Source organism: Bombus affinis, chromosome 10, assembly GCF_024516045.1.
Source record: "Bombus affinis isolate iyBomAffi1 chromosome 10, iyBomAffi1.2, whole genome shotgun sequence".
NCBI lineage: Eukaryota > Metazoa > Arthropoda > Insecta > Hymenoptera > Apidae > Bombus > Bombus affinis.
The window spans coordinates 6,316,644-6,332,867 of NC_066353.1; the positions used below are offsets into that span (position 1 = coordinate 6,316,644).

The window sequence follows — 16,224 nt, forward strand, 5'->3', positions numbered from 1 at the left end:
AATATCCAAGCTATACATATGCGATATATTACCTTGCATATATTTCCTGTTATTACCTAATTTTGTCTGCGATTTCAGACCTCACGTTGCACTGTACTAAGTGGAAATATTACTATTTATGTAAAACTATTGATAAACTGTAAACTTTTGTCAGTACGCAGTTCGATAAAGACTTCCGGCTCCTCGGGCTGTTGCGAATATTTCAATGACCCTATGTGCCAAACCGTTGGTTTGTGACACACCTTTACGCGCCCCTCGCTCGCTACGCTCGCTCGAAAACTATAGCCTAACCTAAAACCATCCCTCTTGCGTTCGTTATTCGATAAGGAGGCGACTTATTTCGAATTTGCTCACGTGTCGGATCGGTTGCGAGGTTGCACTAGATTTTTACGAGCGAGCGGTGCGAGCGAGCAACGCTTACAATATCCAAGCTATACATATGCGATATATTACCTTGCATATATTTCCTGTTATTACCTAATTTTGTCTGCGATTTCAGACCTCACGTTGCACTGTACTAAGTGGAAATATTACTATTTATGTAAAACTATTGATAAACTGTAAACTTTTGTCAGTACGCAGTTCGATAAAGACTTCCGGCTCCTCGGGCTGGTGCGAATATTTCAATGTCCCTATGAGCCAAACCGCTGGTTTGTGACACACCTTTACGCGTCCCTCGCTCGCTGCGCTCGGTCGAAAACTATAGCCTAACCTAAAACCAATCCCTCTTGCGTTCGTTATTCGATAAGGAGGCGTCTAATTTCAAATTTGCGATCGTATCTGATCGGTTTTGAGGTTGGACTAGATTTTTACGAGCGAGCGGAGCGAGCGAGCAACGATTACAATTTCCACGCTATACATATACCTTATATTGCCTTGCATATATTTCCTGTTATTACCTAATTTTGTCTTCGATTTCGGACATCACGTTGCACTGTACTATGTGGAAATATTACTATTAATGTAAAACTATTGATAAACTGTAAATTTTTGTCAGTACGCAGTTCGATAAAGACTTCCGGCTCCTCAGACTGGTGCGAATATTTCAATGTCCCTATGTGCAAAACCGTTGGTTTGTGACAAACCATTACGCGTCCCCCGCTCGCTGCGCTCGGTCGAAAACTATAGCCTAACCTAAAACCATCCCTCTTGCGTTCGTTATTCGATAAGGAGGCGACTTATTTCGAATTTGCACACGTGTCGGATCGGTTGCGAGGTTGGACTAGATTTTTACGAGCAAGCGGTACGAGCGAGCAATTATTACTATTTCCACGCTATACATATACCTTATATTGCCTTGCATGTATTTCCCGTTATTGCCTAATTTTGTCAGCGATTTCGGACCTCACGTTGCACTGTTCTATGTGGAAATATTACTATTTATGTAAAACTATTGATAAACTGTAAACTTTTGTCAGTACGCAATTCGATAAAGACTTGCGGTTCCTCGGGCTGGTGCGAATATTTCAATGTCCCTATGTGCCAAACCGTTGGTTTGTGACACACCTTTAAGCGTCTCTCGCTCGCTGCGCTTGCTCGAAAACTATAGCCTAACCTAATACCAAGCCCTCTTGCGTTCGTTAATCGATAACGAGGCGACATATTTCAAGTTTGCTAACGTGTCGGATCGGTTGTGAGGTTGGACTAGATTTTTACGAGAGAGCGGTACGAGCGAACAGCGATTATAATTTCCACTCTATACATATACCTTATATGGCCTTGCAGGTATTTCCTGTTATTGCCCAATTTTGTCAGCGATTTCGGACCTCACGTTGCACTGTACTATGTGGAAATATTACTATTTATGTATAACTATTGATAAACTGTAAAATTTTGTCAGTACGCAGTTCGATAAAGACTTCCGGCTCCTCGGGCTGGTGCGAATATTTCAATGTCCCTGTGAGCCAAACCGTTGGTTTGTGACACACCTTTAAGCGTCCCTCGCTCGCTGCGCTCGGTCGAAAACTATAGCCTAACCTAAAACCAATCCCTCTTGCGTTCGTTATTCGATAAGGAGGCGTCTTATTTCAAATTTGCGATCGTATCTGATCGGTTTTGAGGTTGGACTAGATTTTTACGAGCGAGCGGAGCGAGCGAGCAACGATTACAATTTCCACGCTATACATATACCTTATATTGCCTTGCATATATTTCCTGTTATTACCTAATTTTGTCTTCGATTTCAGACCTCACGTTGCACTGTACTAAGTGGAAATATTACTATTTATGTAAAACTATTGATAAACTGTAAAATTTTGTCAGTACGCAGTTCGATAAAGACTTCCGGCTCCTCGGGCTGGTGCGAAGATTTCAATGTCCCTATGTGCCAAACCGTTGGTTTGTGACACACCTTTAAGGGTCCCTCGCTCGCTGCGCTCGCTCGAAAACTATAGCCTGACCTAAAACTAAGCATTCTTGCGTTCGTTATTCGATAAGGAGGCGACTAATTTCAAATTTGGGATCGTGTCGGATCGGTTGTGAGGTTGGACTAGATTTTTACGAGCGAGCGGAGCGAGCGAGCAACGATTACAATTTCCACGCTATACATATACCTTATATTACCTTGCATATATTTCCCGTTATTACCTAATTTTGTGTGCGATTTCGGACCTCACGTTGCACTGTACTATGTGGAAATATTACTATTTATGTAAAACTATTGATAAACTGTAAACTTTTGTCAGTACGCAATTCGATAAAGACTTGCGGCTCCTCGGGCTGGTGCGAATATTTCAATGTCCCTATGTGCCAAACCGTTGGTTTGTGACACACCTTTAAGCGTCCCTCGCTCGCTGCGCTTGCTCGAAAACTATAGCCTAACCTAATACCAAGCCCTCTTGCGTTCGTTAATCGATAACGAGGCGACATATTTCAGGTTTGCTAACGTGTCGGATCGGTTGTGAGGTTGGACTAGATTTTTACGAGAGAGCGGTACGAGCGAACAGCGATTATAATTTCCACTCTATACATATACCTTATATGGCCTTGCAGGTATTTCCTGTTATTGCCCAATTTTGTCAGCGATTTCGGACCTCACGTTGCACTGTACTATGTGGAAATATTACTATTAATGTAAAACTATTGATAAACTGTAAACTTTTGTCAGTACGCAGTTCGATAAAGGCTTCCGGCTCCTCAGACTGGTGCGAATATTTCAATGTCCCTATGTGCAAAACCGTTGGTTTGTGACAAACCATTACGCGTCCCTCGCTCGCTGCGCTCGGTCGAAAACTATAGTCTAACCTAAAACCAATCCCTCTTGCGTTCGTTATTCGATAAGGAGGCGTCTTATTTCAAATTTGCGATCGTATCTGATCGGTTGTGAGGTTGGACTAGATTTTTACGAGCGAGCGGAGCGAGCGAGCAACGATTACAATTTCCACGCTATACATATACCTTATATTGCCTTGCATATATTTCCTGTTATTACCTAATTTTGTCTGCGATTTCGGACCTCACGTTGCACTGTACTATGTGGAAATATTACTATTTATGTAAAACTATTGATAAACTGTAAACTTTTGTCAGTACGCAATTCGATAAAGACTTGCGGCTCCTCGGGCTGGTGCGAATATTTCAATGTCCCTATGTGCCAAACCGTTGGTTTGTGACACACCTTTAAGCGTCCCTCGCTCGCTGCGCTCGCTCGAAAACTATAGCCTGACCTAAAACCAAGCATTCTTGCGTTCGTTATTCGATAAGGAGGCGACTAATTTCAAATTTGGGATCGTGTCGGATCGGTTGTGAGGTTGGACTAGATTTTTACGAGCGAGCGGAGCGTGCGAGCAACGATAACAATTTCCACGCTATACATATACCTTATATTACCTTGCATATATTTCCCGTTATTACCTAATTTTGTCTGCGATTTCGGACCTCACGTTGCACTGTACTATGTGGAAATATTACTATTTATGTAAAACTATTGATAAACTGTAATCTCTTGTCAGTACGCAGTTCGATAAAGACTTCCGGCTCCTCGGGCTGGTGCGAATATTTCAATGTCCCTATGAGCCAAACCGCTGGTTTGTGACACACCTTTACGCGTCCCTCGCTCGCTGCGCTCGGTCGAAAACTATAGCCTAACCTAAAACCAATCCCTCTTGCGTTCGTTATTCGATAAGGAGGCGTCTTATTTCAAGTTTGCGATCGTATCTGATCGGTTTTGAGGTTGGACTAGATTTTTACGAGCGAGCGGAGCGAGCGAGCAACGATTACAATTTCCACGCTATACATATACCTTATATTGCCTTGCATATATTTCCTGTTATTACCTAATTTTGTCTTCGATTTCGGACATCACGTTGCACTGTACTATGTGGAAATATTACTATTAATGTAAAACTATTGATAAACTGTAAACTTTTGTCAGTACGCAGTTCGATAAAGACTTCCGGCTCCTCAGACTGGTGCGAATATTTCAATGTCCCTATGTGCAAAACCGTTGGTTTGTGACAAACCATTACGCGTTCCTCGCTCGCTGCGCTCGGTCGAAAACTATAGCCTAACCTAAAACCATCCCTCTTGCGTTCGTTATTCGATAAGGAGGCGACTTATTTCGAATTTGCACACGTGTCGGATCGGTTGCGAGGTTGGACTAGATTTTTACGAGCAAGCGGTACGAGCGAGCAATTATTACTATTTCCACGCTATACATATACCTTATATTGCCTTGCATGTATTTCCCGTTATTGCCTAATTTTGTCAGCGATTTCGGACCTCACGTTGCACTGTTCTATGTGGAAATATTACTATTTATGTAAAACTATTGATAAACTGTAAACTTTTGTCAGTACGCAATTCGATAAAGACTTGCGGTTCCTCGGGCTGGTGCGAATATTTCAATGTCCCTATGTGCCAAACCGTTGGTTTGTGACACACCTTTAAGCGTCCCTCGCTCGCTGCGCTCGCTCGAAAACTATAGCCTAACCTAATACCAAGCCCTCTTGCGTTCGTTAATCGATAACGAGGCGACATATTTCAAGTTTGCTAACGTGTCGGATCGGTTGTGAGGTTGGACTAGATTTTTACGAGAGAGCGGTACGAGCGAACAGCGATTATAATTTCCACTCTATACATATACCTTATATGGCCTTGCAGGTATTTCCTGTTATTGCCCAATTTTGTCAGCGATTTCGGATCTCACGTTGCACTGTACTATGTGGAAATATTACTATTTAGGTATAACTATTGATAAACTGTAAACTTTTGTCAGTACGCAGTTCGATAAAGGCTTCCGGCTTCTCAGACTGGTGCGAATATTTCAATGTCCCTATGTGCAAAACCGTTTGTTTGTGACAAACCATTACGCGTCCCTCGCTCGCTGCGCTCGGTCGAAAACTATAGCCTAACCTAAAACCAATCCCTCTTGCGTTCGTTATTCGATAAGGAGGCGTCTTATTTCAAATTTGCGATCGTATCTGATCGGTTGTGAGGTTGGACTAGATTTTTACGAGCGAGCGGAGCGAGCGAGCAACGATTACAATTTCCACGCTATACATATACCTTATATTGCCTTGCATGTATTTCCCGTTATTGCCTAATTTTGTCAGCGATTTCGGACCTCACGTTGCACTGTTCTATGTGGAAATATTACTATTTATGTAAAACTATTGATAAACTGTAAACTTTTGTCAGTACGCAATTCGATAAAGACTTGCGGTTCCTCGGGCTGGTGCGAATATTTCAATGTCCCTATGTGCCAAACCGTTGGTTTGTGACACACCTTTAAGCGTCCCTCGCTCGCTGCGCTCGCTCGAAAACTATAGCCTGACCTAAAACCAAACATTCTTGCGTTCGTTATTCGATAAGGAGGCGACTTATTTCAAATTTGCGATCGTGTCGGATCGGTTGTGAGATTGGACTAGATTTTTACGAGCGAGCGGAGCGAGCGAGCAACGATTACAATTTCCACGCTATACATATACCTTGTATTGCCCTGCATATATTTCCTGTTATTACCTAATTTTGTCTGCGATTACGGACATCACGTTGCACTGTACTATGTGGAAATATTACTATTTATATAAAACTATTGATAAACTGTAAACTTTTGTCAGTACGCAGTTCGATAAAGACTTCCGGCTCCTCGGGCTGGTGCGAATATTTCAATGTCCCTATGAGCCAAACCGTTGGTTTGTGACACACCTTTACGCGTCCCTCGCTCGCTGCGCTTGGTCGAAAACTATAGCCTAACCTAAAACCAATCCCTCTTGCGTTCGTTATTCGATAAGGAGGCGTCTTATTTCAAATTTGCCATCGTATCTGATCGGTTGTGAGGTTGGACTAGATTTTTACGAGCCAGCGGAGCGAGCGAGCAACGATTACAATTTCCACGCTATACATATACCTTATATTGCCTTGCATATATTTCCTGTTATTACCTAATTTTGTCTGCGATTTCGGACCTCACGTTGCACTGTACTATGTGGAAATATTACTATTTATGTAAAACTATTGATAAACTGTAAACTTTTGTCAGTACGCAGTTCGATAAAGACTTCCAGCTCCTCGGACTGTTGCGAATATTTCAATGATCCTATGTGCCAAACCGTTGGTTTGTGACACACCTTTAGGCGTCCCTCGCTCGCTACGCTCGCTCGAAAACTATAGCCTAACCTAAAACCATCCCTCTTGCGTTCGTTATTCGATAAGGAGGCGACTTATTTCGAATTTGCTCACGTGTCGGATCGGTTGCGAGGTTGGACTAGATTTTTACGAGCATGCGCTGCGAGCGAGCAACGCTTACAATTTCCAAGCTATACATATGCGATGTATTACCTTGCATATATTTCCTGTTATTACCTAATTTTGTCTGCGATTTCGGACCTCACGTTGCACTGTACTATGTGGAAATATTACTATTTATGTAAAACTATTGATAAACTGTAAACTTTTGTCAGTACGCAGTTCGATAAAGACTTCCGGCTCCTCGGGCTGTTGCGAATATTTCAATGACCCTACGTGCCAAACCGTTGGTTTGTGACACACCTTTACGCGTCCCTCGCTCGCTACGCTCGCTCGAAAACTATAGCCTAACCTAAAACCATCCCTCTTGCGTTCGTTATTCGATAAGGTGGCGACTTATTTCGAATTTGCTCACGTGTCGGATCGGTTGCGAGGTTGGACTAGATTTTTACGAGCGAGCGCTGCGAGCGTGCAACGATTACAATTTCCACTCAATACATATACCTTATACTGCCTTGCATGTATTTCCTGTTATTACCTAATTTTGTCTGCGATTTCGGACCTCACGTTGCACTGTACTATGTGGAAATATTACTATTTATGTAAAACCATTGATAAACTGTAAACTTTTGTCAGTACGCAGTTCGATAAAGACTTCCGGCTCCTCGGGCTGTTGCGAATATTTCAATGACCCTATATGCCAAACCGTTGGTTTGTGACACACCTTTACGCGACCCTCGCTCGCTACGCTCGCTCGAAAACTATAGCCTAACCTAAAACCATCCCTCTTGGGTTCGTTATTCGATAAGGAGGCGACTTATTTCGAATTTGCACACGTGTCGGATCGGTTGCGAGGTTGGACTAGATTTTTACGAGCAAGCGGTACGAGCGAGCAATTATTACTATTTCCACGCTATACATATACCTTATATTGCCTTGCATGTATTTCCCGTTATTACCTAATTTTGTCAGCGATTTCGGACCTCACGTTGCACTGTTCTATGTGGAAATATTACTATTTATGTAAAACTATTGATAAACTGTAAACTTTTGTCAGTACGCAATTCGATAAAGACTTGCGGTTCCTCGGGCTGGTGCGAATATTTCAATGTCCCTATGTGCCAAACCGTTGGTTTGTGACACACCTTTAAGCGTCCCTCGCTCGCTGCGCTCGCTCGAAAACTATAGCCTAACCTAATACCAAGCCCTCTTGCGTTCGTTAATCGATAACGAGGCGACATATTTCAAGTTTGCTAACGTGTCGGATCGGTTGTGAGGTTGGACTAGATTTTTACGAGAGAGCGGTACGAGCGAACAGCGATTATAATTTCCACTCTATACATATACCTTATATGGCCTTGCAGGTATTTCCTGTTATTGCCTAATTTTGTCAGCGATTTCGGATCTCACGTTGCACTGTACTATGTGGAAATATTACTATTTATGTATAACCATTGATAAACTGTAAACTTTTGTCAGTACGCAATTCGATAAAGACTTGCGGTTCCTCGGGCTGGTGCGAATATTTCAATGTCCCTATGTGCCAAACCGTTGGTTTGTGACACACCTTTAAGCGTCCCTCGCTCGCTGCGCTCGCTCGAAAACTATAGCCTAACCTAAAACCAATCCCTCTTGCGTTCGTTATTCGATAAGGAGGCGTCTTATTTCAAATTTGCTATCGTATCTGATCGGTTGTGAGGTTGGACTAGATTTTTACGAGCGAGCGGAGCGAGCGAGCAACGATTACAATTTCCACGCTATACATATACCTTATATTGCCTTGCATATATTTCCTGTTATTACCTAATTTTGTCTGCGATTTCGGACATCACGTTGCACTGTACTATGTGGAAATATTACTATTAATGTAAAACTATTGATAAACTGTAAACTTTTGTCAGTACGCAGTTCGATAAAGGCTTCCGGCTCCTCAGACTGGTGCGAATATTTCAATGTCCCTATGTGCAAAACCGTTGGTTTGTGACAAACCATTACGCGTCCCTCGCTCGCTGCGCTCGGTCGAAAACTATAGCCTAACCTAAAACCAATCCCTCTTGCGTTCGTTATTCGATAAGGAGGCGTCTTATTTCAAATTTGCGATCGTATCTGATCGGTTGTGAGGTTGGACTAGATTTTTACGAGCGAGCGGAGCGAGCGAGCAACGATTACAATTTCCACGCTATACATATACCTTATATTGCCTTGCATGTATTTCCTGTTATTGCCTAATTTTGTCAGCGATTTCGGACCTCACGTTGCACTGTACTATGTGGAAATATTACTATTTATGTAAAACTATTGATAAACTGTAAACTTTTGTCAGTACGCAACTCGATAAAGACTTGCGTCTCCTCGGTCTGGTGCGAATATTTCAATGTCCCTATGTGCCAAACCGTTGGTTTGTGACACACCTTTAATCGTCCCTCGCTCGCTGCGCTCGCTCGAAAACTATAGCCTGACCTAAAACCAAACATTCTTGCGTTCGTTATTCGATAAGGAGGCGACTTATTTCAAATTTGCGATCGTGTCGGATCGGTTGTGAGATTGGACTAGATTTTTACGAGCGAGCGGAGCGAGCGAGCAACGATTACAATTTCCACGCTATACATATACCTTGTATTGCCCTGCATATATTTCCTGTTATTACCTAATTTTGTCTGCGATTACGGACATCACGTTGCACTGTACTATGTGGAAATATTACTATTTATATAAAACTATTGATAAACTGTAAACTTTTGTCAGTACGCAGTTCGATAAAGACTTCCGGCTCCTCGGGCTGGTGCGAATATTTCAATGTCCCTATGAGCCAAACCGTTGGTTTGTGACACACCTTTAAGCGTCCCTCGCTCGCTGCGCTCGCTCGAAAACTATAGCCTGACCTAAAACCAAGCATTCTTGCGTTCGTTATTCGATAAGGAGGCGACTAATTTCAAATTTGGGATCGTGTCGGGTCGGTTGTGAGGTTGGACTAGATTTATACGAGCGAGCGGAGCGAGCGAGCAACGATTACAATTTCCACGCTATACATATACCTTATATTACCTTGCATATATTTCCCGTTATTACCTAATTTTGTCTGCGATTTCGGACCTCACGTTGCACTGTACTATGTGGAAATATTACTATTTATGTAAAACTATTGATAAACTGTAAACTTTTGTCAGTACGCAGTTCGATAAAGACTTCCAGCTCCTCGGGCTGTTGCGAATATTTCAATGACCCTATGTGCCAAACCGTTGGTTTGTGACACACCTTTACGCGTCCCTCGCTCGCTGCGCTCGCTCGAAAACTATAGCCTGACCTAAAACCAAGCATTCTTGCGTTCGTTATTCGATAAGGAGGCGACTAATTTCAAATTTGCGATCGTGTCGGATCGGTTGTGAGGTTGGACTAGATTTTTACGAGCGAGCGGTACGAGCGAACAGCGATTATAATTTCCACTCTATACATATACCTTATATTGCCTTGCATGTATTTCCTGTTATTGCCTAATTTTGTGAGCGATTTCGGAACTCACGTTGCACTGTACTATGTGGAAATATTACTATTTATGTAAAACTATTGATAAACTGTAAACTTTTGTCAGTACGCAATTCGATAAAGACTTGCGGCTCCTCGGGCTGGTGCGAATATTTCAATGTCCCTATGTGCCAAACCGTTGGTTTGTGACACACCTTTAAGCGTCCCTCGCTCGCTGCGCTCGCTCGAAAACTATAACCTGACCTAAAACCAAGCATTCTTGCGTTCGTTATTCGATAAGGAGGCGACTAATTTCAAATTTGGGATCGTGTCGGATCGGTTGTGAGGTTGGACTAGATTTTTACGAGCGAGCGGAGCGAGCGAGCAACGATTACAATTTCCACGCTATACATATACCTTATATTACCTTGCATATATTTCCCGTTATTACCTAATTTTGTGTGCGATTTCGGACCTCACGTTGCACTGTACTATGTGGAAATATTACTATTTATGTAAAACTATTGATAAACTGTAAACTTTTGTCAGTACGCAGTTCGATAAAGACTTCCGGCTCCTCGGTCTGTTGCGAATATTTCAATGACCCTATGTGCCAAACCGTTGGTTTGTGACACACCTTTACGCGTCCCTCGCTCGCTACGCTCGCTCGAAAACTATAGCCTAACCTAAAACCATCCCTCTTGCGTTCGTTATTCGATAAGAAGGCGACTTATTTCGAATTTGCTCACGTGTCGGATCGGTTGTGAGGTTGGACTAGATTTTTACGAGCGAGCGCTGCGAGCGAGCAACGATTACAATTTCCACTCAATACATATACCTTATACTGCCTTGCATGTATTTCCTGTTATTACCTAATTTTGTCTGCGATTTCGGACCTCACGTTGCACTGTACTATGTGGAAATATTACTATTTATGTAAAACCATTGATAAACTGTAAACTTTTGTCAGTACGCAGTTCGATAAAGACTTCCGGCTCCTCGGGCTGTTGCGAATATTTCAATGACCCTATATGCCAAACCGTTGGTTTGTGACACACCTTTACGCGTCCCTCGCTCGCTACTCTCGCTCGAAAACTATAGCCTAACCTAAAACCATCCCTCTTGCGTTCGTTATTCGATAAGGAGGCGACTTATTTCGAATTTGCTCACGTGTCGGATCGGTTGCGAGGTTGCACTAGATTTTTACGAGCGAGCGGTGCGAGCGAGCAACGCTTACAATTTCCAAGCTATACATATGCGATATATTACCTTGCATATATTTCCCGTTATTACCTAATTTTGTCTGCGATTTCGGACCTCACGTTGCACTGTACTATGTGGAAATATTACTATTTATGTAAAACTATTGATAAACTGTAAACTTTTGTCAGTACGCAATTCGATAAAGACTTGCGGCTCCTCGGGCTGGTGCGAATATTTCAATGACCCTATGTGCCAAACCGTTGGTTTGTGACACACCTTTACGCGTCCCTCGCTCGCTGCGCTCGCTCGAAAACTATAGCCTGACCTAAAACCAAGCATTCTTGCGTTCGTTATTCGATAAGGAGGCGACTAATTTCAAATTTGCGATCGTGTCGGATCGGTTGTGAGGTTGGACTAGATTTTTACGAGCGAGCGGTACGAGCGAACAGCGATTATAATTTCCACTCTATACATATACCTTATATTGCCTTGCATGTATTTCCTGTTATTGCCTAATTTTGTGAGCGATTTCGGTCCTCACGTTGCACTGTACTATGTGGAAATATTACTATTTATGTAAAACTATTGATAAACTGTAAACTTTTGTCAGTACGCAATTCGATAAAGACTTGCGGCTCCTCGGGCTGGTGCGAATATTTCAATGTCCCTATGTGCCAAACCGTTGGTTTGTGACACACCTTTAAGCGTCCCTCGCTCGCTGCGCTCGCTCGAAAACTATAGCCTGACCTAAAACCAAGCATTCTTGCGTTCGTTATTCGATAAGGAGGCGACTAATTTCAAATTTGGGATCGTGTCGGATCGGTTGTGAGGTTGGACTTGATTTTTACGAGCGAGCGGAGCGAGCGAGCAACGATTACAATTTCCACGCTATACATATACCTTATATTACCTTGCATATATTTCCCGTTATTACCTAATTTTGTGTGCGATTTCGGACCTCACGTTGCACTGTACTATGTGGAAATATTACTATTTATGTAAAACTATTGATAAACTGTAAACTTTTGTCAGTACGCAATTCGATAAAGACTTGCGGCTCCTCGGGCTGGTGCGAATATTTCAATGTCCCTATGTGCCAAACCGTTGGTTTGTGACACACCTTTAAGCGTCCCTCGCTCGCTGCGCTCGCTCGAAAACTATAGCCTGACCTAAAACCAAGCATTCTTGCGTTCGTTATTCGATAAGGAGGCGACTAATTTCAAATTTGGGATCGTGTCGGATCGGTTGTGAGGTTGGACTAGATTTTTACGAGCGAGCGGAGCGAGCGAGCAACGATTACAATTTCCACGCTATACATATACCTTATATTACCTTGCATATATTTCCCGTTATTACCTAATTTTGTCTGCGATTTCGGACCTCACGTTGCACTGTACTATGTGGAAATATTACTATTTATGTAAAACTATTGATAAACTGTAAACTTTTGTCAGTACGCAGTTCGATAAAGACTTCCGGCTCCTCGGGCTGTTGCGAATATTTCAATGACACTATGTGCCAAACCGTTGGTTTGTGACACACTTTTACGCGTCCCTCGCTCGCTGCGCTCGCTCGAAAACTATAGCCTAACCTAAAACCAATCCCTCTTGCGTTCGTTATTCGATAAGGAGGCGACTTATTTCAAATTTGCGATCGTGTCGGATCGGTTGTGAGGTTGGACTAGATTTTTACGAGCGAGCGGTACGAGCGAACAGCGATTATAATTTCCACTCTATACATATACCTTATATTGCCTTGCATGTATTTCCTGTTATTGCCTCATTTTGTGAGCGATTTCGGTCCTCACGTTGCACTGTACTATGTGGAAATATTACTATTTATGTAAAACTATTGATAAACTGTAAACTTTTGTCAGTACGCAGTTCGATAAAGACTTCCGGCTCCTCGGGCTGTTGCGAATATTTCAATGACCCTATGTGCCAAACCGTTGGTTTGTGACACACCTTTACGCGTCCCTCGCTCGCTACGCTCGCTCGAAAACTATAGCCTAACCTAAAACCATCCCTCTTGCGTTCGTTATTCGATAAGGAGGCGACTTATTTCGAATTTGCTCACGTGTCGGATCGGTTGCGAGGTTGGACTAGATTTTTACGAGCGAGCGCTGCGAGCGAGCAACGATTACAATTTCCACTCAATACATATACCTTATACTGCCTTGCATGTATTTCCTGTTATTACCTAATTTTGTCTGCGATTTCGGACCTCACGTTGCACTGTACTATGTGGAAATATTACTATTTATGTAAAACCATTGATAAACTGTAAACTTTTGTCAGTACGCAGTTCGATAAAGACTTCCGGCTCCTCGGGCTGTTGCGAATATTTCAATGACCCTATGTCAAACCGTTGGTTTGTGACACACCTTTAAGCGTCCCTCGCTCGCTGCGCTCGCTCGAAAACTATAGCCTGACCTAAAACCAAGCATTCTTGCGTTCGTTATTCGATAAGGAGGCGACTAATTTCAAATTTGGGATCGTGTCGGATCGGTTGTGAGGTTGGACTAGATTTTTACGAGCGAGCGGAGCGAGCGAGCAACGATTACAATTTCCACGCTATACATATACCTTATATTACCTTGCATATATTTCCCGTTATTACCTAATTTTGTGTGCGATTTCGGACCTCACGTTGCACTGTACTATGTGGAAATATTACTATTTATGTAAAACTATTGATAAACTGTAAACTTTTGTCAGTACGCAGTTCGATAAAGACTTGCGGCTCCTCGGGCTGGTGCGAATATTTCAATGTCCCTATGTGCCAAACCGTTGGTTTATGACACACCTTTAAGCGTCCCTCGCTCGCTGCGCTCGCTCGAAAACTATAGCCTGACCTAAAACCAAGCATTCTTGCGTTCGTTATTCGATAAGGAGGCGACTAATTTCAAATTTTGGATCGTGTCGGATCGGTTGTGAGGTTGGACTAGATTTTTACGAGCGAGCGGAGCGAGCGAGCAACGATTACAATTTCCACGCTATACATATACCTTATATTACCTTGCATATATTTCCCGTTATTACCTAATTTTGTGTGCGATTTCGGACCTCACGTTGCACTGTACTATGTGGAAATATTACTATTTATGTAAAACTATTGATAAACTGTAAACTTTTGTCAGTACGCAATTCCATAAAGACTTGCGGCTCCTCGGGCTGGTGCGAATATATCAATGTCCCTATGTGCCAAACCGTTGGTTTGTGACACACCTTTAAGCGTCCCTCGCTCGCTGCGCTCGCTCGAAAACTATAGCCTGACCTAAAACCAAGCATTCTTGCGTTCGTTATTCGATAAGGAGGCGACTAATTTCAAATTTGGGATCGTGTCGGATCGGTTGTGAGGTTGGACTAGATTTTTACGAGCGAGCGGAGCGAGCGAGCAACGATTACAATTTCCACGCTATACATATACCTTATATTACCTTGCATATATTTCCCGTTATTACCTAATTTTGTGTGCGATTTCGGACCTCACGTTGCACTGTACTATGTGGAAATATTACTATTTATGTAAAACTATTGATAAACTGTAAACTTTTGTCAGTACGCAATTCGATAAAGACTTGCGGCTCCTCGGGCTGGTGCGAATATTTCAATGTCCCTATGTGCCAAACCGTTGGTTTGTGACACACCTTTAAGCGTCCCTCGCTCGCTGCGCTCGCTCGAAAACTATAGCCTGACCTAAAACCAAGCATTCTTGCGTTCGTTATTCGATAAGGAGGCGACTAATTTCAAATTTGGGATCGTGTCGGATCGGTTGTGAGGTTGGACTAGATTTTTACGAGCGAGCGGAGCGAGCGAGCAACGATTACAATTTCCACGCTATACATATACCTTATATTACCTTGCATATATTTCCCGTTATTACCTAATTTTGTGTGCGATTTCGGACCTCACGTTGCACTGTACTATGTGGAAATATTACTATTTATGTAAAACTATTGATAAACTGTAAACTTTTGTCAGTACGCAATTCGATAAAGACTTGCGGCTCCTCGGGCTGGTGCGAATATTTCAATGTCCCTATGTGCCAAACCGTTGGTTTGTGACACACCTTTAAGCGTCCCTCGCTCGCTGCGCTCGCTCGAAAACTATAGCCTGACCTAAAACCAAGCATTCTTGCGTTCGTTATTCGATAAGGAGGCGACTAATTTCAAATTTGGGATCGTGTCGGATCGGTTGTGAGGTTGGACTAGATTTTTACGAGCGAGCGGAGCGAGCGAGCAACGATTACAATTTCCACGCTATACATATACCTTATATTACCTTGCATATATTTCCCGTTATTACCTAATTTTGTGTGCGATTTCGGACCTCACGTTGCACTGTACTATGTGGAAATATTACTATTTATGTAAAACTATTGATAAACTGTAAACTTTTGTCAGTACGCAACTCGATAAAGACTTGCGGCTCCTCGGGCTGGTGCGAATATATCAATGTCCCTATGTGCCAAACCGTTGGTTTGTGACACACCTTTAAGCGTCCCTCGCTCGCTGCGCTCGCTCGAAAACTATAGCCTGACCTAAAACCAAGCATTCTTGCGTTCGTTATTCGATAAGGAGGCGACTAATTTCAAATTTGGGATCGTGTCGGATCGGTTGTGAGGTTGGACTAGATTTTTACGAGCGAGCGGAGCGAGCGAGCAACGATTACAATTTCCACGCTATACATATACCTTATATTACCTTGCATATATTTCCCGTTATTACCTAATTTTGTCTGCGATTTCGGACCTCACGTTGCACTGTACTATGTGGAAATATTACTATTTATGTAAAACTATTGATAAACTGTAAACTTTTGTCAGTACGCAATTCAATAAAGACTTGCGGCTCCTCGGGCTGGTGCGAAT

The 16,224-nt window shown here is 42.7% G+C and overlaps 1 long non-coding RNA gene across 1 annotated transcript in view; it reads right to left on the reverse strand.

Moving 5' to 3' along the window:
- Window positions 1–5,461: 5,461 nt before the first annotated feature.
- LOC126921576 (uncharacterized) overlaps window positions 5,462–16,224 on the reverse strand; it is a 37,963-nt gene continuing 27,200 nt past the window's right edge. The window contains exon 2 of the long non-coding RNA XR_007712408.1: window positions 5,462–5,725. This is a non-coding gene — a long non-coding RNA (uncharacterized LOC126921576). The remainder of the gene's footprint in view (window positions 5,726–16,224) is intronic.